Source organism: Schistocerca americana, unplaced genomic scaffold (assembly GCF_021461395.2).
Source record: "Schistocerca americana isolate TAMUIC-IGC-003095 unplaced genomic scaffold, iqSchAmer2.1 HiC_scaffold_966, whole genome shotgun sequence".
Lineage (NCBI taxonomy): Eukaryota > Metazoa > Arthropoda > Insecta > Orthoptera > Acrididae > Schistocerca > Schistocerca americana.
The window spans coordinates 1-22,452 of NW_025726748.1; the positions used below are offsets into that span (position 1 = coordinate 1).

At 49.8% G+C, this 22,452-nt stretch overlaps 20 non-coding genes across 20 annotated transcripts; all 20 read right to left on the minus strand.

Moving 5' to 3' along the window:
• Positions 1-294: 294 nt before the first annotated feature.
• LOC124592933 lies at positions 295-413 on the minus strand. Its single transcript, XR_006977686.1, has one exon. It is a non-coding gene; the product is annotated as a 5S ribosomal RNA (ribosomal RNA).
• Positions 414-1,447: 1,034 nt separating this feature from the next.
• LOC124592944 lies at positions 1,448-1,566 on the minus strand. Its single transcript, XR_006977697.1, has one exon. It is a non-coding gene; the product is annotated as a 5S ribosomal RNA (ribosomal RNA).
• A 1,035-nt stretch (positions 1,567-2,601) lies between these two features.
• Positions 2,602-2,720, minus strand: LOC124592955. Its single transcript, XR_006977708.1, has one exon. It is a non-coding gene; the product is annotated as a 5S ribosomal RNA (ribosomal RNA).
• Positions 2,721-3,753: 1,033 nt separating this feature from the next.
• LOC124592967 lies at positions 3,754-3,872 on the minus strand. Its single transcript, XR_006977719.1, has one exon. It is a non-coding gene; the product is annotated as a 5S ribosomal RNA (ribosomal RNA).
• A 1,033-nt stretch (positions 3,873-4,905) lies between these two features.
• LOC124592975 lies at positions 4,906-5,024 on the minus strand. The gene has a single exon (XR_006977727.1). It is a non-coding gene; the product is annotated as a 5S ribosomal RNA (ribosomal RNA).
• Positions 5,025-6,057: 1,033 nt separating this feature from the next.
• Positions 6,058-6,176, minus strand: LOC124592934. The gene has a single exon (XR_006977687.1). It is a non-coding gene; the product is annotated as a 5S ribosomal RNA (ribosomal RNA).
• Positions 6,177-7,209: 1,033 nt separating this feature from the next.
• LOC124592935 lies at positions 7,210-7,328 on the minus strand. The gene has a single exon (XR_006977688.1). It is a non-coding gene; the product is annotated as a 5S ribosomal RNA (ribosomal RNA).
• Positions 7,329-8,361: 1,033 nt separating this feature from the next.
• LOC124592936 lies at positions 8,362-8,480 on the minus strand. The gene has a single exon (XR_006977689.1). It is a non-coding gene; the product is annotated as a 5S ribosomal RNA (ribosomal RNA).
• Positions 8,481-9,513: 1,033 nt separating this feature from the next.
• On the minus strand, positions 9,514-9,632 carry LOC124592937. The gene has a single exon (XR_006977690.1). It is a non-coding gene; the product is annotated as a 5S ribosomal RNA (ribosomal RNA).
• Positions 9,633-10,665: 1,033 nt separating this feature from the next.
• On the minus strand, positions 10,666-10,784 carry LOC124592938. Its single transcript, XR_006977691.1, has one exon. It is a non-coding gene; the product is annotated as a 5S ribosomal RNA (ribosomal RNA).
• Positions 10,785-11,817: 1,033 nt separating this feature from the next.
• LOC124592939 lies at positions 11,818-11,936 on the minus strand. The gene has a single exon (XR_006977692.1). It is a non-coding gene; the product is annotated as a 5S ribosomal RNA (ribosomal RNA).
• A 1,033-nt stretch (positions 11,937-12,969) lies between these two features.
• On the minus strand, positions 12,970-13,088 carry LOC124592940. The gene has a single exon (XR_006977693.1). It is a non-coding gene; the product is annotated as a 5S ribosomal RNA (ribosomal RNA).
• A 1,034-nt stretch (positions 13,089-14,122) lies between these two features.
• LOC124592941 lies at positions 14,123-14,241 on the minus strand. Its single transcript, XR_006977694.1, has one exon. It is a non-coding gene; the product is annotated as a 5S ribosomal RNA (ribosomal RNA).
• A 1,033-nt stretch (positions 14,242-15,274) lies between these two features.
• On the minus strand, positions 15,275-15,393 carry LOC124592942. Its single transcript, XR_006977695.1, has one exon. It is a non-coding gene; the product is annotated as a 5S ribosomal RNA (ribosomal RNA).
• A 1,033-nt stretch (positions 15,394-16,426) lies between these two features.
• On the minus strand, positions 16,427-16,545 carry LOC124592943. Its single transcript, XR_006977696.1, has one exon. It is a non-coding gene; the product is annotated as a 5S ribosomal RNA (ribosomal RNA).
• A 1,033-nt stretch (positions 16,546-17,578) lies between these two features.
• On the minus strand, positions 17,579-17,697 carry LOC124592945. The gene has a single exon (XR_006977698.1). It is a non-coding gene; the product is annotated as a 5S ribosomal RNA (ribosomal RNA).
• Positions 17,698-18,731: 1,034 nt separating this feature from the next.
• LOC124592946 lies at positions 18,732-18,850 on the minus strand. Its single transcript, XR_006977699.1, has one exon. It is a non-coding gene; the product is annotated as a 5S ribosomal RNA (ribosomal RNA).
• Positions 18,851-19,884: 1,034 nt separating this feature from the next.
• LOC124592947 lies at positions 19,885-20,003 on the minus strand. Its single transcript, XR_006977700.1, has one exon. It is a non-coding gene; the product is annotated as a 5S ribosomal RNA (ribosomal RNA).
• Positions 20,004-21,036: 1,033 nt separating this feature from the next.
• Positions 21,037-21,155, minus strand: LOC124592948. The gene has a single exon (XR_006977701.1). It is a non-coding gene; the product is annotated as a 5S ribosomal RNA (ribosomal RNA).
• Positions 21,156-22,189: 1,034 nt separating this feature from the next.
• LOC124592949 lies at positions 22,190-22,308 on the minus strand. The gene has a single exon (XR_006977702.1). It is a non-coding gene; the product is annotated as a 5S ribosomal RNA (ribosomal RNA).
• Positions 22,309-22,452: the final 144 nt, after the last annotated feature.

Below are 22,452 nucleotides of genomic sequence, written 5' to 3' on the forward strand. Positions count from 1 at the left end.
AGTCGACTAAGGAATAAATTTATAATTACATATCGAAGTAGGAATTGTACACCGCTACACAACAACAGGCGCTGACGTATTTCAGAACACATCTGCCGATTCGTACTGTTTTGTCGTTTTCAAAGACTTCCTGGCGAACTTGGTTAGCACATTCTCCCTCAAACTGAGATATTTACTGCAATTTCGCACCTTATGGTCATTACAGTAGATTAAAATGCTTAAGCAAGAATCTTTGTCACAACAGAACGGTGGTATGGAAAGAGGGCGGTATAAAAAAAAAAGTAAATGAAAGGGAGCCAACAGCACGTGGTGTTCCCAGGTGGTCACCCATCCAAGTACTAACCACGCCCGATGTTGTTTAACTTCGGTGATCGGACGAGAACCGGTGTATTCAACATGGTATGGCCGTTGGCGCCCATGTAATGTAGGCGCATGGAAGAATTCGCATTCGGTTCTTATCCCAACACACACAAAATCATACTTTTCGGTCGAAAGCAGCCGCATTTTTTTTTATTGACAATTCGTCACGTTAGCGCGAACGCAATCCTGAGATCCAAAACTTATGAGCCGGAAGGACGCGCTTCGTGTATTTTTTTTTTTTTGGAGATTTATGAATTTATTTATTAACATTACATCGTTACAAGCTAACAACTTTACAACATAAAACACGAACAGAATTGTAATTGTATGCACTTCCTTCCGCAATCCGACGTGCCAGCAGAGCGACTGCCGAATTAGCGGGCGCGCCGCCGTGTGTGTGAGACGCGCAACTTCTCGTTGCACCTCCTGTCATCCGCTTGGCGCGTGCAGCCTTCGACACTCGCGGAAGACGCATCTTGTCCCTGGTGTCCAGCGCAGGAGGGCTGGCGCGCGGCCGACCGGCGTAAGGCCTGTGCGGGGTGTGGCAGAGTCTTGTTGGAGGGCGCCACTGCTGGCGATGTGAGCTTCCTCGCCTCGCCTCGCCTCGCCTCGCCTCGCCTCAGACGAGGTGTTTGCGTAATTTGCAGTGCATTCGCACCTTTCCTATCCCTGTCCCTGTCCCCGTCCCGACTTGTCCCGACTTTGCTCGACTGCCGCTCGCTGCCGCTCGGGTCGTGGCCCATATAACAGCGCAAGCACAAGAAACGTCTGCAGGAGATGACGAGACGAGACGAGTCGACTAAGGAATAAATTTATAATTACATATCGAAGTAGGAATTGTACACCGCTACACAACAACAGGCGCTGACGTATTTCAGAACACATCTGCCGATTCGTACTGTTTTGTCGTTTTCAAAGACTTCCTGGCGAACTTGGTTAGCACATTCTCCCTCAAACTGAGATATTTACTGCAATTTCGCACCTTATGGTCATTACAGTAGATTAAAATGCTTAAGCAAGAATCTTTGTCACAACAGAACGGTGGTATGGAAAGAGGGCGGTATAAAAAAAAAAGTAAATGAAAGGGAGCCAACAGCACGTGGTGTTCCCAGGTGGTCACCCATCCAAGTACTAACCACGCCCGATGTTGTTTAACTTCGGTGATCGGACGAGAACCGGTGTATTCAACATGGTATGGCCGTTGGCGCCCATGTAATGTAGGCGCATGGAAGAATTCGCATTCGGTTCTTATCCCAACACACACAAAATCATACTTTTCGGTCGAAAGCAGCCGCATTTTTTTTTTATTGACAATTCGTCACGTTAGCGCGAACGCAATCCTGAGATCCAAAACTTATGAGCCGGAAGGACGCGCTTCGTGTATTTTTTTTTTTTTGGAGATTTATGAATTTATTTATTAACATTACATCGTTACAAGCTAACAACTTTACAACATAAAACACGAACAGAATTGTAATTGTATGCACTTCCTTCCGCAATCCGACGTGCCAGCAGAGCGACTGCCGAATTAGCGGGCGCGCCGCCGTGTGTGTGAGACGCGCAACTTCTCGTTGCACCTCCTGTCATCCGCTTGGCGCGTGCAGCCTTCGACACTCGCGGAAGACGCATCTTGTCCCTGGTGTCCAGCGCAGGAGGGCTGGCGCGCGGCCGACCGGCGTAAGGCCTGTGCGGGGTGTGGCAGAGTCTTGTTGGAGGGCGCCACTGCTGGCGATGTGAGCTTCCTCGCCTCGCCTCGCCTCGCCTCGCCTCGCCTCAGACGAGGTGTTTGCGTAATTTGCAGTGCATTCGCACCTTTCCTATCCCTGTCCCTGTCCCCGTCCCGACTTGTCCCGACTTTGCTCGACTGCCGCTCGCTGCCGCTCGGGTCGTGGCCCATATAACAGCGCAAGCACAAGAAACGTCTGCAGGAGATGACGAGACGAGACGAGTCGACTAAGGAATAAATTTATAATTACATATCGAAGTAGGAATTGTACACCGCTACACAACAACAGGCGCTGACGTATTTCAGAACACATCTGCCGATTCGTACTGTTTTGTCGTTTTCAAAGACTTCCTGGCGAACTTGGTTAGCACATTCTCCCTCAAACTGAGATATTTACTGCAATTTCGCACCTTATGGTCATTACAGTAGATTAAAATGCTTAAGCAAGAATCTTTGTCACAACAGAACGGTGGTATGGAAAGAGGGCGGTATAAAAAAAAAAGTAAATGAAAGGGAGCCAACAGCACGTGGTGTTCCCAGGTGGTCACCCATCCAAGTACTAACCACGCCCGATGTTGTTTAACTTCGGTGATCGGACGAGAACCGGTGTATTCAACATGGTATGGCCGTTGGCGCCCATGTAATGTAGGCGCATGGAAGAATTCGCATTCGGTTCTTATCCCAACACACACAAAATCATACTTTTCGGTCGAAAGCAGCCGCATTTTTTTTTATTGACAATTCGTCACGTTAGCGCGAACGCAATCCTGAGATCCAAAACTTATGAGCCGGAAGGACGCGCTTCGTGTATTTTTTTTTTTTGGAGATTTATGAATTTATTTATTAACATTACATCGTTACAAGCTAACAACTTTACAACATAAAACACGAACAGAATTGTAATTGTATGCACTTCCTTCCGCAATCCGACGTGCCAGCAGAGCGACTGCCGAATTAGCGGGCGCGCCGCCGTGTGTGTGAGACGCGCAACTTCTCGTTGCACCTCCTGTCATCCGCTTGGCGCGTGCAGCCTTCGACACTCGCGGAAGACGCATCTTGTCCCTGGTGTCCAGCGCAGGAGGGCTGGCGCGCGGCCGACCGGCGTAAGGCCTGTGCGGGGTGTGGCAGAGTCTTGTTGGAGGGCGCCACTGCTGGCGATGTGAGCTTCCTCGCCTCGCCTCGCCTCGCCTCGCCTCGCCTCAGACGAGGTGTTTGCGTAATTTGCAGTGCATTCGCACCTTTCCTATCCCTGTCCCTGTCCCCGTCCCGACTTGTCCCGACTTTGCTCGACTGCCGCTCGCTGCCGCTCGGGTCGTGGCCCATATAACAGCGCAAGCACAAGAAACGTCTGCAGGAGATGACGAGACGAGACGAGTCGACTAAGGAATAAATTTATAATTACATATCGAAGTAGGAATTGTACACCGCTACACAACAACAGGCGCTGACGTATTTCAGAACACATCTGCCGATTCGTACTGTTTTGTCGTTTTCAAAGACTTCCTGGCGAACTTGGTTAGCACATTCTCCCTCAAACTGAGATATTTACTGCAATTTCGCACCTTATGGTCATTACAGTAGATTAAAATGCTTAAGCAAGAATCTTTGTCACAACAGAACGGTGGTATGGAAAGAGGGCGGTATAAAAAAAAAAGTAAATGAAAGGGAGCCAACAGCACGTGGTGTTCCCAGGTGGTCACCCATCCAAGTACTAACCACGCCCGATGTTGTTTAACTTCGGTGATCGGACGAGAACCGGTGTATTCAACATGGTATGGCCGTTGGCGCCCATGTAATGTAGGCGCATGGAAGAATTCGCATTCGGTTCTTATCCCAACACACACAAAATCATACTTTTCGGTCGAAAGCAGCCGCATTTTTTTTTATTGACAATTCGTCACGTTAGCGCGAACGCAATCCTGAGATCCAAAACTTATGAGCCGGAAGGACGCGCTTCGTGTATTTTTTTTTTTTGGAGATTTATGAATTTATTTATTAACATTACATCGTTACAAGCTAACAACTTTACAACATAAAACACGAACAGAATTGTAATTGTATGCACTTCCTTCCGCAATCCGACGTGCCAGCAGAGCGACTGCCGAATTAGCGGGCGCGCCGCCGTGTGTGTGAGACGCGCAACTTCTCGTTGCACCTCCTGTCATCCGCTTGGCGCGTGCAGCCTTCGACACTCGCGGAAGACGCATCTTGTCCCTGGTGTCCAGCGCAGGAGGGCTGGCGCGCGGCCGACCGGCGTAAGGCCTGTGCGGGGTGTGGCAGAGTCTTGTTGGAGGGCGCCACTGCTGGCGATGTGAGCTTCCTCGCCTCGCCTCGCCTCGCCTCGCCTCGCCTCAGACGAGGTGTTTGCGTAATTTGCAGTGCATTCGCACCTTTCCTATCCCTGTCCCTGTCCCCGTCCCGACTTGTCCCGACTTTGCTCGACTGCCGCTCGCTGCCGCTCGGGTCGTGGCCCATATAACAGCGCAAGCACAAGAAACGTCTGCAGGAGATGACGAGACGAGACGAGTCGACTAAGGAATAAATTTATAATTACATATCGAAGTAGGAATTGTACACCGCTACACAACAACAGGCGCTGACGTATTTCAGAACACATCTGCCGATTCGTACTGTTTTGTCGTTTTCAAAGACTTCCTGGCGAACTTGGTTAGCACATTCTCCCTCAAACTGAGATATTTACTGCAATTTCGCACCTTATGGTCATTACAGTAGATTAAAATGCTTAAGCAAGAATCTTTGTCACAACAGAACGGTGGTATGGAAAGAGGGCGGTATAAAAAAAAAAGTAAATGAAAGGGAGCCAACAGCACGTGGTGTTCCCAGGTGGTCACCCATCCAAGTACTAACCACGCCCGATGTTGTTTAACTTCGGTGATCGGACGAGAACCGGTGTATTCAACATGGTATGGCCGTTGGCGCCCATGTAATGTAGGCGCATGGAAGAATTCGCATTCGGTTCTTATCCCAACACACACAAAATCATACTTTTCGGTCGAAAGCAGCCGCATTTTTTTTTATTGACAATTCGTCACGTTAGCGCGAACGCAATCCTGAGATCCAAAACTTATGAGCCGGAAGGACGCGCTTCGTGTATTTTTTTTTTTTGGAGATTTATGAATTTATTTATTAACATTACATCGTTACAAGCTAACAACTTTACAACATAAAACACGAACAGAATTGTAATTGTATGCACTTCCTTCCGCAATCCGACGTGCCAGCAGAGCGACTGCCGAATTAGCGGGCGCGCCGCCGTGTGTGTGAGACGCGCAACTTCTCGTTGCACCTCCTGTCATCCGCTTGGCGCGTGCAGCCTTCGACACTCGCGGAAGACGCATCTTGTCCCTGGTGTCCAGCGCAGGAGGGCTGGCGCGCGGCCGACCGGCGTAAGGCCTGTGCGGGGTGTGGCAGAGTCTTGTTGGAGGGCGCCACTGCTGGCGATGTGAGCTTCCTCGCCTCGCCTCGCCTCGCCTCGCCTCGCCTCAGACGAGGTGTTTGCGTAATTTGCAGTGCATTCGCACCTTTCCTATCCCTGTCCCTGTCCCCGTCCCGACTTGTCCCGACTTTGCTCGACTGCCGCTCGCTGCCGCTCGGGTCGTGGCCCATATAACAGCGCAAGCACAAGAAACGTCTGCAGGAGATGACGAGACGAGACGAGTCGACTAAGGAATAAATTTATAATTACATATCGAAGTAGGAATTGTACACCGCTACACAACAACAGGCGCTGACGTATTTCAGAACACATCTGCCGATTCGTACTGTTTTGTCGTTTTCAAAGACTTCCTGGCGAACTTGGTTAGCACATTCTCCCTCAAACTGAGATATTTACTGCAATTTCGCACCTTATGGTCATTACAGTAGATTAAAATGCTTAAGCAAGAATCTTTGTCACAACAGAACGGTGGTATGGAAAGAGGGCGGTATAAAAAAAAAAGTAAATGAAAGGGAGCCAACAGCACGTGGTGTTCCCAGGTGGTCACCCATCCAAGTACTAACCACGCCCGATGTTGTTTAACTTCGGTGATCGGACGAGAACCGGTGTATTCAACATGGTATGGCCGTTGGCGCCCATGTAATGTAGGCGCATGGAAGAATTCGCATTCGGTTCTTATCCCAACACACACAAAATCATACTTTTCGGTCGAAAGCAGCCGCATTTTTTTTTATTGACAATTCGTCACGTTAGCGCGAACGCAATCCTGAGATCCAAAACTTATGAGCCGGAAGGACGCGCTTCGTGTATTTTTTTTTTTTGGAGATTTATGAATTTATTTATTAACATTACATCGTTACAAGCTAACAACTTTACAACATAAAACACGAACAGAATTGTAATTGTATGCACTTCCTTCCGCAATCCGACGTGCCAGCAGAGCGACTGCCGAATTAGCGGGCGCGCCGCCGTGTGTGTGAGACGCGCAACTTCTCGTTGCACCTCCTGTCATCCGCTTGGCGCGTGCAGCCTTCGACACTCGCGGAAGACGCATCTTGTCCCTGGTGTCCAGCGCAGGAGGGCTGGCGCGCGGCCGACCGGCGTAAGGCCTGTGCGGGGTGTGGCAGAGTCTTGTTGGAGGGCGCCACTGCTGGCGATGTGAGCTTCCTCGCCTCGCCTCGCCTCGCCTCGCCTCGCCTCAGACGAGGTGTTTGCGTAATTTGCAGTGCATTCGCACCTTTCCTATCCCTGTCCCTGTCCCCGTCCCGACTTGTCCCGACTTTGCTCGACTGCCGCTCGCTGCCGCTCGGGTCGTGGCCCATATAACAGCGCAAGCACAAGAAACGTCTGCAGGAGATGACGAGACGAGACGAGTCGACTAAGGAATAAATTTATAATTACATATCGAAGTAGGAATTGTACACCGCTACACAACAACAGGCGCTGACGTATTTCAGAACACATCTGCCGATTCGTACTGTTTTGTCGTTTTCAAAGACTTCCTGGCGAACTTGGTTAGCACATTCTCCCTCAAACTGAGATATTTACTGCAATTTCGCACCTTATGGTCATTACAGTAGATTAAAATGCTTAAGCAAGAATCTTTGTCACAACAGAACGGTGGTATGGAAAGAGGGCGGTATAAAAAAAAAAGTAAATGAAAGGGAGCCAACAGCACGTGGTGTTCCCAGGTGGTCACCCATCCAAGTACTAACCACGCCCGATGTTGTTTAACTTCGGTGATCGGACGAGAACCGGTGTATTCAACATGGTATGGCCGTTGGCGCCCATGTAATGTAGGCGCATGGAAGAATTCGCATTCGGTTCTTATCCCAACACACACAAAATCATACTTTTCGGTCGAAAGCAGCCGCATTTTTTTTTATTGACAATTCGTCACGTTAGCGCGAACGCAATCCTGAGATCCAAAACTTATGAGCCGGAAGGACGCGCTTCGTGTATTTTTTTTTTTTGGAGATTTATGAATTTATTTATTAACATTACATCGTTACAAGCTAACAACTTTACAACATAAAACACGAACAGAATTGTAATTGTATGCACTTCCTTCCGCAATCCGACGTGCCAGCAGAGCGACTGCCGAATTAGCGGGCGCGCCGCCGTGTGTGTGAGACGCGCAACTTCTCGTTGCACCTCCTGTCATCCGCTTGGCGCGTGCAGCCTTCGACACTCGCGGAAGACGCATCTTGTCCCTGGTGTCCAGCGCAGGAGGGCTGGCGCGCGGCCGACCGGCGTAAGGCCTGTGCGGGGTGTGGCAGAGTCTTGTTGGAGGGCGCCACTGCTGGCGATGTGAGCTTCCTCGCCTCGCCTCGCCTCGCCTCGCCTCGCCTCAGACGAGGTGTTTGCGTAATTTGCAGTGCATTCGCACCTTTCCTATCCCTGTCCCTGTCCCCGTCCCGACTTGTCCCGACTTTGCTCGACTGCCGCTCGCTGCCGCTCGGGTCGTGGCCCATATAACAGCGCAAGCACAAGAAACGTCTGCAGGAGATGACGAGACGAGACGAGTCGACTAAGGAATAAATTTATAATTACATATCGAAGTAGGAATTGTACACCGCTACACAACAACAGGCGCTGACGTATTTCAGAACACATCTGCCGATTCGTACTGTTTTGTCGTTTTCAAAGACTTCCTGGCGAACTTGGTTAGCACATTCTCCCTCAAACTGAGATATTTACTGCAATTTCGCACCTTATGGTCATTACAGTAGATTAAAATGCTTAAGCAAGAATCTTTGTCACAACAGAACGGTGGTATGGAAAGAGGGCGGTATAAAAAAAAAAGTAAATGAAAGGGAGCCAACAGCACGTGGTGTTCCCAGGTGGTCACCCATCCAAGTACTAACCACGCCCGATGTTGTTTAACTTCGGTGATCGGACGAGAACCGGTGTATTCAACATGGTATGGCCGTTGGCGCCCATGTAATGTAGGCGCATGGAAGAATTCGCATTCGGTTCTTATCCCAACACACACAAAATCATACTTTTCGGTCGAAAGCAGCCGCATTTTTTTTTATTGACAATTCGTCACGTTAGCGCGAACGCAATCCTGAGATCCAAAACTTATGAGCCGGAAGGACGCGCTTCGTGTATTTTTTTTTTTTGGAGATTTATGAATTTATTTATTAACATTACATCGTTACAAGCTAACAACTTTACAACATAAAACACGAACAGAATTGTAATTGTATGCACTTCCTTCCGCAATCCGACGTGCCAGCAGAGCGACTGCCGAATTAGCGGGCGCGCCGCCGTGTGTGTGAGACGCGCAACTTCTCGTTGCACCTCCTGTCATCCGCTTGGCGCGTGCAGCCTTCGACACTCGCGGAAGACGCATCTTGTCCCTGGTGTCCAGCGCAGGAGGGCTGGCGCGCGGCCGACCGGCGTAAGGCCTGTGCGGGGTGTGGCAGAGTCTTGTTGGAGGGCGCCACTGCTGGCGATGTGAGCTTCCTCGCCTCGCCTCGCCTCGCCTCGCCTCGCCTCAGACGAGGTGTTTGCGTAATTTGCAGTGCATTCGCACCTTTCCTATCCCTGTCCCTGTCCCCGTCCCGACTTGTCCCGACTTTGCTCGACTGCCGCTCGCTGCCGCTCGGGTCGTGGCCCATATAACAGCGCAAGCACAAGAAACGTCTGCAGGAGATGACGAGACGAGACGAGTCGACTAAGGAATAAATTTATAATTACATATCGAAGTAGGAATTGTACACCGCTACACAACAACAGGCGCTGACGTATTTCAGAACACATCTGCCGATTCGTACTGTTTTGTCGTTTTCAAAGACTTCCTGGCGAACTTGGTTAGCACATTCTCCCTCAAACTGAGATATTTACTGCAATTTCGCACCTTATGGTCATTACAGTAGATTAAAATGCTTAAGCAAGAATCTTTGTCACAACAGAACGGTGGTATGGAAAGAGGGCGGTATAAAAAAAAAAGTAAATGAAAGGGAGCCAACAGCACGTGGTGTTCCCAGGTGGTCACCCATCCAAGTACTAACCACGCCCGATGTTGTTTAACTTCGGTGATCGGACGAGAACCGGTGTATTCAACATGGTATGGCCGTTGGCGCCCATGTAATGTAGGCGCATGGAAGAATTCGCATTCGGTTCTTATCCCAACACACACAAAATCATACTTTTCGGTCGAAAGCAGCCGCATTTTTTTTTATTGACAATTCGTCACGTTAGCGCGAACGCAATCCTGAGATCCAAAACTTATGAGCCGGAAGGACGCGCTTCGTGTATTTTTTTTTTTTGGAGATTTATGAATTTATTTATTAACATTACATCGTTACAAGCTAACAACTTTACAACATAAAACACGAACAGAATTGTAATTGTATGCACTTCCTTCCGCAATCCGACGTGCCAGCAGAGCGACTGCCGAATTAGCGGGCGCGCCGCCGTGTGTGTGAGACGCGCAACTTCTCGTTGCACCTCCTGTCATCCGCTTGGCGCGTGCAGCCTTCGACACTCGCGGAAGACGCATCTTGTCCCTGGTGTCCAGCGCAGGAGGGCTGGCGCGCGGCCGACCGGCGTAAGGCCTGTGCGGGGTGTGGCAGAGTCTTGTTGGAGGGCGCCACTGCTGGCGATGTGAGCTTCCTCGCCTCGCCTCGCCTCGCCTCGCCTCGCCTCAGACGAGGTGTTTGCGTAATTTGCAGTGCATTCGCACCTTTCCTATCCCTGTCCCTGTCCCCGTCCCGACTTGTCCCGACTTTGCTCGACTGCCGCTCGCTGCCGCTCGGGTCGTGGCCCATATAACAGCGCAAGCACAAGAAACGTCTGCAGGAGATGACGAGACGAGACGAGTCGACTAAGGAATAAATTTATAATTACATATCGAAGTAGGAATTGTACACCGCTACACAACAACAGGCGCTGACGTATTTCAGAACACATCTGCCGATTCGTACTGTTTTGTCGTTTTCAAAGACTTCCTGGCGAACTTGGTTAGCACATTCTCCCTCAAACTGAGATATTTACTGCAATTTCGCACCTTATGGTCATTACAGTAGATTAAAATGCTTAAGCAAGAATCTTTGTCACAACAGAACGGTGGTATGGAAAGAGGGCGGTATAAAAAAAAAAGTAAATGAAAGGGAGCCAACAGCACGTGGTGTTCCCAGGTGGTCACCCATCCAAGTACTAACCACGCCCGATGTTGTTTAACTTCGGTGATCGGACGAGAACCGGTGTATTCAACATGGTATGGCCGTTGGCGCCCATGTAATGTAGGCGCATGGAAGAATTCGCATTCGGTTCTTATCCCAACACACACAAAATCATACTTTTCGGTCGAAAGCAGCCGCATTTTTTTTTATTGACAATTCGTCACGTTAGCGCGAACGCAATCCTGAGATCCAAAACTTATGAGCCGGAAGGACGCGCTTCGTGTATTTTTTTTTTTTGGAGATTTATGAATTTATTTATTAACATTACATCGTTACAAGCTAACAACTTTACAACATAAAACACGAACAGAATTGTAATTGTATGCACTTCCTTCCGCAATCCGACGTGCCAGCAGAGCGACTGCCGAATTAGCGGGCGCGCCGCCGTGTGTGTGAGACGCGCAACTTCTCGTTGCACCTCCTGTCATCCGCTTGGCGCGTGCAGCCTTCGACACTCGCGGAAGACGCATCTTGTCCCTGGTGTCCAGCGCAGGAGGGCTGGCGCGCGGCCGACCGGCGTAAGGCCTGTGCGGGGTGTGGCAGAGTCTTGTTGGAGGGCGCCACTGCTGGCGATGTGAGCTTCCTCGCCTCGCCTCGCCTCGCCTCGCCTCGCCTCAGACGAGGTGTTTGCGTAATTTGCAGTGCATTCGCACCTTTCCTATCCCTGTCCCTGTCCCCGTCCCGACTTGTCCCGACTTTGCTCGACTGCCGCTCGCTGCCGCTCGGGTCGTGGCCCATATAACAGCGCAAGCACAAGAAACGTCTGCAGGAGATGACGAGACGAGACGAGTCGACTAAGGAATAAATTTATAATTACATATCGAAGTAGGAATTGTACACCGCTACACAACAACAGGCGCTGACGTATTTCAGAACACATCTGCCGATTCGTACTGTTTTGTCGTTTTCAAAGACTTCCTGGCGAACTTGGTTAGCACATTCTCCCTCAAACTGAGATATTTACTGCAATTTCGCACCTTATGGTCATTACAGTAGATTAAAATGCTTAAGCAAGAATCTTTGTCACAACAGAACGGTGGTATGGAAAGAGGGCGGTATAAAAAAAAAAGTAAATGAAAGGGAGCCAACAGCACGTGGTGTTCCCAGGTGGTCACCCATCCAAGTACTAACCACGCCCGATGTTGTTTAACTTCGGTGATCGGACGAGAACCGGTGTATTCAACATGGTATGGCCGTTGGCGCCCATGTAATGTAGGCGCATGGAAGAATTCGCATTCGGTTCTTATCCCAACACACACAAAATCATACTTTTCGGTCGAAAGCAGCCGCATTTTTTTTTATTGACAATTCGTCACGTTAGCGCGAACGCAATCCTGAGATCCAAAACTTATGAGCCGGAAGGACGCGCTTCGTGTATTTTTTTTTTTTGGAGATTTATGAATTTATTTATTAACATTACATCGTTACAAGCTAACAACTTTACAACATAAAACACGAACAGAATTGTAATTGTATGCACTTCCTTCCGCAATCCGACGTGCCAGCAGAGCGACTGCCGAATTAGCGGGCGCGCCGCCGTGTGTGTGAGACGCGCAACTTCTCGTTGCACCTCCTGTCATCCGCTTGGCGCGTGCAGCCTTCGACACTCGCGGAAGACGCATCTTGTCCCTGGTGTCCAGCGCAGGAGGGCTGGCGCGCGGCCGACCGGCGTAAGGCCTGTGCGGGGTGTGGCAGAGTCTTGTTGGAGGGCGCCACTGCTGGCGATGTGAGCTTCCTCGCCTCGCCTCGCCTCGCCTCGCCTCGCCTCAGACGAGGTGTTTGCGTAATTTGCAGTGCATTCGCACCTTTCCTATCCCTGTCCCTGTCCCCGTCCCGACTTGTCCCGACTTTGCTCGACTGCCGCTCGCTGCCGCTCGGGTCGTGGCCCATATAACAGCGCAAGCACAAGAAACGTCTGCAGGAGATGACGAGACGAGACGAGTCGACTAAGGAATAAATTTATAATTACATATCGAAGTAGGAATTGTACACCGCTACACAACAACAGGCGCTGACGTATTTCAGAACACATCTGCCGATTCGTACTGTTTTGTCGTTTTCAAAGACTTCCTGGCGAACTTGGTTAGCACATTCTCCCTCAAACTGAGATATTTACTGCAATTTCGCACCTTATGGTCATTACAGTAGATTAAAATGCTTAAGCAAGAATCTTTGTCACAACAGAACGGTGGTATGGAAAGAGGGCGGTATAAAAAAAAAAGTAAATGAAAGGGAGCCAACAGCACGTGGTGTTCCCAGGTGGTCACCCATCCAAGTACTAACCACGCCCGATGTTGTTTAACTTCGGTGATCGGACGAGAACCGGTGTATTCAACATGGTATGGCCGTTGGCGCCCATGTAATGTAGGCGCATGGAAGAATTCGCATTCGGTTCTTATCCCAACACACACAAAATCATACTTTTCGGTCGAAAGCAGCCGCATTTTTTTTTATTGACAATTCGTCACGTTAGCGCGAACGCAATCCTGAGATCCAAAACTTATGAGCCGGAAGGACGCGCTTCGTGTATTTTTTTTTTTTTGGAGATTTATGAATTTATTTATTAACATTACATCGTTACAAGCTAACAACTTTACAACATAAAACACGAACAGAATTGTAATTGTATGCACTTCCTTCCGCAATCCGACGTGCCAGCAGAGCGACTGCCGAATTAGCGGGCGCGCCGCCGTGTGTGTGAGACGCGCAACTTCTCGTTGCACCTCCTGTCATCCGCTTGGCGCGTGCAGCCTTCGACACTCGCGGAAGACGCATCTTGTCCCTGGTGTCCAGCGCAGGAGGGCTGGCGCGCGGCCGACCGGCGTAAGGCCTGTGCGGGGTGTGGCAGAGTCTTGTTGGAGGGCGCCACTGCTGGCGATGTGAGCTTCCTCGCCTCGCCTCGCCTCGCCTCGCCTCGCCTCAGACGAGGTGTTTGCGTAATTTGCAGTGCATTCGCACCTTTCCTATCCCTGTCCCTGTCCCCGTCCCGACTTGTCCCGACTTTGCTCGACTGCCGCTCGCTGCCGCTCGGGTCGTGGCCCATATAACAGCGCAAGCACAAGAAACGTCTGCAGGAGATGACGAGACGAGACGAGTCGACTAAGGAATAAATTTATAATTACATATCGAAGTAGGAATTGTACACCGCTACACAACAACAGGCGCTGACGTATTTCAGAACACATCTGCCGATTCGTACTGTTTTGTCGTTTTCAAAGACTTCCTGGCGAACTTGGTTAGCACATTCTCCCTCAAACTGAGATATTTACTGCAATTTCGCACCTTATGGTCATTACAGTAGATTAAAATGCTTAAGCAAGAATCTTTGTCACAACAGAACGGTGGTATGGAAAGAGGGCGGTATAAAAAAAAAAGTAAATGAAAGGGAGCCAACAGCACGTGGTGTTCCCAGGTGGTCACCCATCCAAGTACTAACCACGCCCGATGTTGTTTAACTTCGGTGATCGGACGAGAACCGGTGTATTCAACATGGTATGGCCGTTGGCGCCCATGTAATGTAGGCGCATGGAAGAATTCGCATTCGGTTCTTATCCCAACACACACAAAATCATACTTTTCGGTCGAAAGCAGCCGCATTTTTTTTTATTGACAATTCGTCACGTTAGCGCGAACGCAATCCTGAGATCCAAAACTTATGAGCCGGAAGGACGCGCTTCGTGTATTTTTTTTTTTTGGAGATTTATGAATTTATTTATTAACATTACATCGTTACAAGCTAACAACTTTACAACATAAAACACGAACAGAATTGTAATTGTATGCACTTCCTTCCGCAATCCGACGTGCCAGCAGAGCGACTGCCGAATTAGCGGGCGCGCCGCCGTGTGTGTGAGACGCGCAACTTCTCGTTGCACCTCCTGTCATCCGCTTGGCGCGTGCAGCCTTCGACACTCGCGGAAGACGCATCTTGTCCCTGGTGTCCAGCGCAGGAGGGCTGGCGCGCGGCCGACCGGCGTAAGGCCTGTGCGGGGTGTGGCAGAGTCTTGTTGGAGGGCGCCACTGCTGGCGATGTGAGCTTCCTCGCCTCGCCTCGCCTCGCCTCGCCTCGCCTCAGACGAGGTGTTTGCGTAATTTGCAGTGCATTCGCACCTTTCCTATCCCTGTCCCTGTCCCCGTCCCGACTTGTCCCGACTTTGCTCGACTGCCGCTCGCTGCCGCTCGGGTCGTGGCCCATATAACAGCGCAAGCACAAGAAACGTCTGCAGGAGATGACGAGACGAGACGAGTCGACTAAGGAATAAATTTATAATTACATATCGAAGTAGGAATTGTACACCGCTACACAACAACAGGCGCTGACGTATTTCAGAACACATCTGCCGATTCGTACTGTTTTGTCGTTTTCAAAGACTTCCTGGCGAACTTGGTTAGCACATTCTCCCTCAAACTGAGATATTTACTGCAATTTCGCACCTTATGGTCATTACAGTAGATTAAAATGCTTAAGCAAGAATCTTTGTCACAACAGAACGGTGGTATGGAAAGAGGGCGGTATAAAAAAAAAAGTAAATGAAAGGGAGCCAACAGCACGTGGTGTTCCCAGGTGGTCACCCATCCAAGTACTAACCACGCCCGATGTTGTTTAACTTCGGTGATCGGACGAGAACCGGTGTATTCAACATGGTATGGCCGTTGGCGCCCATGTAATGTAGGCGCATGGAAGAATTCGCATTCGGTTCTTATCCCAACACACACAAAATCATACTTTTCGGTCGAAAGCAGCCGCATTTTTTTTTATTGACAATTCGTCACGTTAGCGCGAACGCAATCCTGAGATCCAAAACTTATGAGCCGGAAGGACGCGCTTCGTGTATTTTTTTTTTTTGGAGATTTATGAATTTATTTATTAACATTACATCGTTACAAGCTAACAACTTTACAACATAAAACACGAACAGAATTGTAATTGTATGCACTTCCTTCCGCAATCCGACGTGCCAGCAGAGCGACTGCCGAATTAGCGAGCGCGCCGCCGTGTGTGTGAGACGCGCAACTTCTCGTTGCACCTCCTGTCATCCGCTTGGCGCGTGCAGCCTTCGACACTCGCGGAAGACGCATCTTGTCCCTGGTGTCCAGCGCAGGAGGGCTGGCGCGCGGCCGACCGGCGTAAGGCCTGTGCGGGGTGTGGCAGAGTCTTGTTGGAGGGCGCCACTGCTGGCGATGTGAGCTTCCTCGCCTCGCCTCGCCTCGCCTCGCCTCGCCTCAGACGAGGTGTTTGCGTAATTTGCAGTGCATTCGCACCTTTCCTATCCCTGTCCCTGTCCCCGTCCCGACTTGTCCCGACTTTGCTCGACTGCCGCTCGCTGCCGCTCGGGTCGTGGCCCATATAACAGCGCAAGCACAAGAAACGTCTGCAGGAGATGACGAGACGAGACGAGTCGACTAAGGAATAAATTTATAATTACATATCGAAGTAGGAATTGTACACCGCTACACAACAACAGGCGCTGACGTATTTCAGAACACATCTGCCGATTCGTACTGTTTTGTCGTTTTCAAAGACTTCCTGGCGAACTTGGTTAGCACATTCTCCCTCAAACTGAGATATTTACTGCAATTTCGCACCTTATGGTCATTACAGTAGATTAAAATGCTTAAGCAAGAATCTTTGTCACAACAGAACGGTGGTATGGAAAGAGGGCGGTATAAAAAAAAAAGTAAATGAAAGGGAGCCAACAGCACGTGGTGTTCCCAGGTGGTCACCCATCCAAGTACTAACCACGCCCGATGTTGTTTAACTTCGGTGATCGGACGAGAACCGGTGTATTCAACATGGTATGGCCGTTGGCGCCCATGTAATGTAGGCGCATGGAAGAATTCGCATTCGGTTCTTATCCCAACACACACAAAATCATACTTTTCGGTCGAAAGCAGCCGCATTTTTTTTTATTGACAATTCGTCACGTTAGCGCGAACGCAATCCTGAGATCCAAAACTTATGAGCCGGAAGGACGCGCTTCGTGTATTTTTTTTTTTTGGAGATTTATGAATTTATTTATTAACATTACATCGTTACAAGCTAACAACTTTACAACATAAAACACGAACAGAATTGTAATTGTATGCACTTCCTTCCGCAATCCGACGTGCCAGCAGAGCGACTGCCGAATTAGCGAGCGCGCCGCCGTGTGTGTGAGACGCGCAACTTCTCGTTGCACCTCCTGTCATCCGCTTGGCGCGTGCAGCCTTCGACACTCGCGGAAGACGCATCTTGTCCCTGGTGTCCAGCGCAGGAGGGCTGGCGCGCGGCCGACCGGCGTAAGGCCTGTGCGGGGTGTGGCAGAGTCTTGTTGGAGGGCGCCACTGCTGGCGATGTGAGCTTCCTCGCCTCGCCTCGCCTCGCCTCGCCTCGCCTCAGACGAGGTGTTTGCGTAATTTGCAGTGCATTCGCACCTTTCCTATCCCTGTCCCTGTCCCCGTCCCGACTTGTCCCGACTTTGCTCGACTGCCGCTCGCTGCCGCTCGGGTCGTGGCCCATATAACAGCGCAAGCACAAGAAACGTCTGCAGGAGATGACGAGACGAGACGAGTCGACTAAGGAATAAATTTATAATTACATATCGAAGTAGGAATTGTACACCGCTACACAACAACAGGCGCTGACGTATTTCAGAACACATCTGCCGATTCGTACTGTTTTGTCGTTTTCAAAGACTTCCTGGCGAACTTGGTTAGCACATTCTCCCTCAAACTGAGATATTTACTGCAATTTCGCACCTTATGGTCATTACAGTAGATTAAAATGCTTAAGCAAGAATCTTTGTCACAACAGAACGGTGGTATGGAAAGAGGGCGGTATAAAAAAAAAAGTAAATGAAAGGGAGCCAACAGCACGTGGTGTTCCCAGGTGGTCACCCATCCAAGTACTAACCACGCCCGATGTTGTTTAACTTCGGTGATCGGACGAGAACCGGTGTATTCAACATGGTATGGCCGTTGGCGCCCATGTAATGTAGGCGCATGGAAGAATTCGCATTCGGTTCTTATCCCAACACACACAAAATCATACTTTTCGGTCGAAAGCAGCCGCATTTTTTTTTATTGACAATTCGTCACGTTAGCGCGAACGCAATCCTGAGATCCAAAACTTATGAGCCGGAAGGACGCGCTTCGTGTATTTTTTTTTTTTTGGAGATTTATGAATTTATTTATTAACATTACATCGTTACAAGCTAACAACTTTACAACATAAAACACGAACAGAATTGTAATTGTATGCACTTCCTTCCGCAATCCGACGTGCCAGCAGAGCGACTGCCGAATTAGCGGGCGCGCCGCCGTGTGTGTGAGACGCGCAACTTCTCGTTGCACCTCCTGTCATCCGCTTGGCGCGTGCAGCCTTCGACACTCGCGGAAGACGCATCTTGTCCCTGGTGTCCAGCGCAGGAGGGCTGGCGCGCGGCCGACCGGCGTAAGGCCTGTGCGGGGTGTGGCAGAGTCTTGTTGGAGGGCGCCACTGCTGGCGATGTGAGCTTCCTCGCCTCGCCTCGCCTCGCCTCGCCTCGCCTCAGACGAGGTGTTTGCGTAATTTGCAGTGCATTCGCACCTTTCCTATCCCTGTCCCTGTCCCCGTCCCGACTTGTCCCGACTTTGCTCGACTGCCGCTCGCTGCCGCTCGGGTCGTGGCCCATATAACAGCGCAAGCACAAGAAACGTCTGCAGGAGATGACGAGACGAGACGAGTCGACTAAGGAATAAATTTATAATTACATATCGAAGTAGGAATTGTACACCGCTACACAACAACAGGCGCTGACGTATTTCAGAACACATCTGCCGATTCGTACTGTTTTGTCGTTTTCAAAGACTTCCTGGCGAACTTGGTTAGCACATTCTCCCTCAAACTGAGATATTTACTGCAATTTCGCACCTTATGGTCATTACAGTAGATTAAAATGCTTAAGCAAGAATCTTTGTCACAACAGAACGGTGGTATGGAAAGAGGGCGGTATAAAAAAAAAAGTAAATGAAAGGGAGCCAACAGCACGTGGTGTTCCCAGGTGGTCACCCATCCAAGTACTAACCACGCCCGATGTTGTTTAACTTCGGTGATCGGACGAGAACCGGTGTATTCAACATGGTATGGCCGTTGGCGCCCATGTAATGTAGGCGCATGGAAGAATTCGCATTCGGTTCTTATCCCAACACACACAAAATCATACTTTTCGGTCGAAAGCAGCCGCATTTTTTTTTATTGACAATTCGTCACGTTAGCGCGAACGCAATCCTGAGATCCAAAACTTATGAGCCGGAAGGACGCGCTTCGTGTATTTTTTTTTTTTTGGAGATTTATGAATTTATTTATTAACATTACATCGTTACAAGCTAACAACTTTACAACATAAAACACGAACAGAATTGTAATTGTATGCACTTCCTTCCGCAATCCGACGTGCCAGCAGAGCGACTGCCGAATTAGCGGGCGCGCCGCCGTGTGTGTGAGACGCGCAACTTCTCGTTGCACCTCCTGTCATCCGCTTGGCGCGTGCAGCCTTCGACACTCGCGGAAGACGCATCTTGTCCCTGGTGTCCAGCGCAGGAGGGCTGGCGCGCGGCCGACCGGCGTAAGGCCTGTGCGGGGTGTGGCAGAGTCTTGTTGGAGGGCGCCACTGCTGGCGATGTGAGCTTCCTCGCCTCGCCTCGCCTCGCCTCGCCTCGCCTCAGACGAGGTGTTTGCGTAATTTGCAGTGCATTCGCACCTTTCCTATCCCTGTCCCTGTCCCCGTCCCGACTTGTCCCGACTTTGCTCGACTGCCGCTCGCTGCCGCTCGGGTCGTGGCCCATATAACAGCGCAAGCACAAGAAACGTCTGCAGGAGATGACGAGACGAGACGAGTCGACTAAGGAATAAATTTATAATTACATATCGAAGTAGGAATTGTACACCGCTACACAACAACAGGCGCTGACGTATTTCAGAACACATCTGCCGATTCGTACTGTTTTGTCGTTTTCAAAGACTTCCTGGCGAACTTGGTTAGCACATTCTCCCTCAAACTGAGATATTTACTGCAATTTCGCACCTTATGGTCATTACAGTAGATTAAAATGCTTAAGCAAGAATCTTTGTCACAACAGAACGGTGGTATGGAAAGAGGGCGGTATAAAAAAAAAAGTAAATGAAAGGGAGCCAACAGCACGTGGTGTTCCCAGGTGGTCACCCATCCAAGTACTAACCACGCCCGATGTTGTTTAACTTCGGTGATCGGACGAGAACCGGTGTATTCAACATGGTATGGCCGTTGGCGCCCATGTAATGTAGGCGCATGGAAGAATTCGCATTCGGTTCTTATCCCAACACACACAAAATCATACTTTTCGGTCGAAAGCAGCCGCATTTTTTTTTATTGACAATTCGTCACGTTAGCGCGAACGCAATCCTGAGATCCAAAACTTATGAGCCGGAAGGACGCGCTTCGTGTATTTTTTTTTTTTGGAGATTTATGAATTTATTTATTAACATTACATCGTTACAAGCTAACAACTTTACAACATAAAACACGAACAGAATTGTAATTGTATGCACTTCCTTCCGCAATCCGACGTGCCAGCAGAGCGACTGCCGAATTAGCGAGCGCGCCGCCGTGTGTGTGAGACGCGCAACTTCTCGTTGCACCTCCTGTCATCCGCTTGGCGCGTGCAGCCTTCGACACTCGCGGAAGACGCATCTTGTCCCTGGTGTCCAGCGCAGGAGGGCTGGCGCGCGGCCGACCGGCGTAAGGCCTGTGCGGGGTGTGGCAGAGTCTTGTTGGAGGGCGCCACTGCTGGCGATGTGAGCTTCCTCGCCTCGCCTCGCCTCGCCTCGCCTCGCCTCAGACGAGGTGTTTGCGTAATTTGCAGTGCATTCGCACCTTTCCTATCCCTGTCCCTGTCCCCGTCCCGACTTGTCCCGACTTTGCTCGACTGCCGCTCGCTGCCGCTCGGGTCGTGGCCCATATAACAGCGCAAGCACAAGAAACGTCTGCAGGAGATGACGAGACGAGACGAGTCGACTAAGGAATAAATTTATAATTACATATCGAAGTAGGAATTGTACACCGCTACACAACAACAGGCGCTGACGTATTTCAGAACACATCTGCCGATTCGTACTGTTTTGTCGTTTTCAAAGACTTCCTGGCGAACTTGGTTAGCACATTCTCCCTCAAACTGAGATATTTACTGCAATTTCGCACCTTATGGTCATTACAGTAGATTAAAATGCTTAAGCAAGAATCTTTGTCACAACAGAACGGTGGTATGGAAAGAGGGCGGTATAAAAAAAAAAGTAAATGAAAGGGAGCCAACAGCACGTGGTGTTCCCAGGTGGTCACCCATCCAAGTACTAACCACGCCCGATGTTGTTTAACTTCGGTGATCGGACGAGAACCGGTGTATTCAACATGGTATGGCCGTTGGCGCCCATGTAATGTAGGCGCATGGAAGAATTCGCATTCGGTTCTTATCCCAACACACACAAAATCATACTTTTCGGTCGAAAGCAGCCGCATTTTTTTTTATTGACAATTCGTCACGTTAGCGCGAACGCAATCCTGAGATCCAAAACTTATGAGCCGGAAGGACGCGCTTCGTGTATTTTTTTTTTTTTGGAGATTTATGAATTTATTTATTAACATTACATCGTTACAAGCTAACAACTTTACAACATAAAACACGAACAGAATTGTAATTGTATGCACTTCCTTCCGCAATCCGACGTGCCAGCAGAGCGACTGCCGAATTAGCGGGCGCGCCGCCGTGTGTGTGAGACGCGCAACTTCTCGTTGCACCTCCTGTCATCCGCTTGGCACGTGCAGCCTTCGACACTCGCGGAAGACGCATCTTGTCCCTGGTGTCCAGCGCAGGAGGGCTGGCGCGCGGCCGACCGGCGTAAGGCCTGTGCGGGGTGTGGCAGAGTCTTGTTGGAGGGCGCCACTGCTGGCGATGTGAGCTTCCTCGCCTCGCCTCGCCTCGCCTCGCCTCGCCTCAGACGAGGTGTTTGCGTAATTTGCAGTGCATTCGCACCTTTCCTATCCCTGTCCCTGTCCCCGTCCCGACTTGTCCCGACTTTGCTCGACTGCCGCTCGCTGCCGCTCGGGTCGTGGCCCATATAACAGCGCAAGCACAAGAAACGTCTGCAGGAGATGACGAGACGAGACGAGTCGACTAAGGAATAAATTTATAATTACATATCGAAGTAGGAATTGTACACCGCTACACAACAACAGGCGCTGACGTATTTCAGAACACATCTGCCGATTCGTACTGTTTTGTCGTTTTCAAAGACTTCCTGGCGAACTTGGTTAGCACATTCTCCCTCAAACTGAGATATTTACTGCAATTTCGCACCTTATGGTCATTACAGTAGATTAAAATGCTTAAGCAAGAATCTTTGTCACAACAGAACGGTGGTATGGAAAGAGGGCGGTATAAAAAAAAAAGTAAATGAAAGGGAGCCAACAGCACGTGGTGTTCCCAGGTGGTCACCCATCCAAGTACTAACCACGCCCGATGTTGTTTAACTTCGGTGATCGGACGAGAACCGGTGTATTCAACATGGTATGGCCGTTGGCGCCCATGTAATGTAGGCGCATGGAAGAATTCGCATTCGGTTCTTATCCCAACACACACAAAATCATACTTTTCGGTCGAAAGCAGCCGCATTTTTTTTTATTGACAATTCGTCACGTTAGCGCGAACGCAATCCTGAGATCCAA